The 1,946-nt window shown below is 39.8% G+C and overlaps 1 non-coding gene across 1 annotated transcript; it reads right to left on the minus strand.

The window, feature by feature from the left end:
• Positions 1 to 351: 351 nt before the first annotated feature.
• Positions 352 to 458, minus strand: LOC131169679 (small nucleolar RNA R71). The gene has a single exon (XR_009140576.1). It is a non-coding gene; the product is annotated as a small nucleolar RNA R71 (small nucleolar RNA).
• Between the last annotated feature and the right edge of the window lie 1,488 nt (positions 459 to 1,946).

The raw sequence follows: 1,946 nt of genomic DNA on the forward strand, positions 1-1,946 counted from the left end.
TATAACTTTGAAAGAGTTGGCTGCTCCTGATCTAAACAAACAGCCTTTGTGTATCTAATGCCCTGCTTTAAATGTTGCTTTTGAGTTGAAATCTGGACTAATCCATTTGTTGCCTAAGTTTCATGGTCTTGCAGGTGAGGATCCAAGCATCTAAAGGAATTTCAGGTTGTGTGTTACAGCATGAAACCTTAAGAAGATTCAGAGGATCAAGTCAAGCTTCAAACTTTTCCCTTCTCACTGGAAGGCACAGCTAAGGATTGGTTGTATTACCTTCCTTCTAGATCTGTCAACTCATGGAATGGGATGAAGCAGATATTTTTGGAGAAGTATTTTCCTACTTCCCGTGCTGCCAACATAAGAAAAGAAATTTGTGGCATCCGGCAGTACAATGGAGAGAGTTTGTATGAGTACTGGGAGAGATTTAAGAAGCTGTGTGCAAGCTGTCCCCATCATCAAATAAGTGAGCAGCTGTTGATACAGTATTTCTATGAGGGACTTCTACTAATGGACCACAGTATGATAGATGCTGCTAGTGGAGGAGCTTTGGTTGAAAAGACACCAGAAGAGGCAAGGAGGCTGATTGCTAACATGGCAGCAAATTCTCAGTAGTTTGGAATGAGAATGGATCACACACCTATGAAGGTTAATGAGGTAAGTACATCTAACCTTGAGAAACAAATTTCTGATTTAACTTCTTTGGTGAGGCAGTTGGCTGTAGGGAACATGCAAACTGTTAAGGTATGTGGAATTTATTCGGGTTCGGGTCATGCTACTAACATGTGCCCTGCATTACAAGAGGATGAATCAATGCAATATGCTAATGCAGTAGGAAATTATGGACAGCATGCAGTTGGAAATTATGGACAGCCACAACGCAGGTATGATCCCTATTCGAATACTTATAATCCAGGATGGTGAGATCATCCCAATCTGAGTTATGGGAATCAATCGGTGCAAAACCGATACCAGTAGCAAAGACCACAAGTGAATCAACCACCTCCACCTTCGCCTCCCTCAAATCAAGGTATGTCACTTGATGAAATTGTTAAGACTTTGGCTAACAATATCTGACAGTTTTAATAGGAGACCAGAAATAGCATTCAAAACATAGAGAGGCAGATTGGTCAATTAGCTTCATCTGTGAGTAAGCTGGAAGCTTAAGGTTCTGGAAGGCTTCCATCACAAACAGTCATGAACCCCAGAGAAAATGCGAGTGCGATACTGTTGCGGAGTGGGAAAGAAGTTGATAATCGGACTCCACATGAGTCAACGAAAAAGAAGAAGCAAGGAGAAAAAGAGTCTGAAGTTCCTGAAATTAAGGTAAATACTGAAGCTAAACTGAATAAGGTTAATAGTTCTGTTCTTCCTCCATTCCCCAGCAAGTTGGCCAAGACGAAGAAAGAAGAACAAGAGAAAGAAATTTTGGAAACTTTCAGGAAGGTAGAGGTGCATATACCTTTACTTGATGCAATCAAACAAGTTCCCAAGTATGCTAAATTCCTTAAGGAACTATGCACTACAAAGCACAAGTTGAGGAATAATGAGAAGATCAGTGTGGGGAAAAATGTGTCGGCATTAATTCAGCAAAAATTACCCCTTAAGTGTAAGGATCCACGTTTATTTTCTATTCTCTGCAGAATAGGTGATTCTAAATTTGAACGTGCAATGGCAGATTTAGGAGCATCTATTAATGTTATGTCGAATTCTGTTTTTCAAACTTTAAATTTGGGTCTTTTGAAAGAAATCAGTGTCATTATTCAGTTAGCTGATCATTCTAATGTTTACCCATTGGGAGTGGTTGAGGATGTGTTGGTGCAGGTAGGAGAATTGATTTTTCCTGCAGATTTTTACATTCTGGATATGGAGGATAGTGTTCCCACATCAAAGTCAGCTTTGATTTTGCTTGGAAGACCTTTCCTAAAAACTGCCAAGACAAAAATTGATGT

This window comes from Hevea brasiliensis, chromosome 1, assembly GCF_030052815.1.
Source record: "Hevea brasiliensis isolate MT/VB/25A 57/8 chromosome 1, ASM3005281v1, whole genome shotgun sequence".
Lineage (NCBI taxonomy): Eukaryota > Viridiplantae > Streptophyta > Magnoliopsida > Malpighiales > Euphorbiaceae > Hevea > Hevea brasiliensis.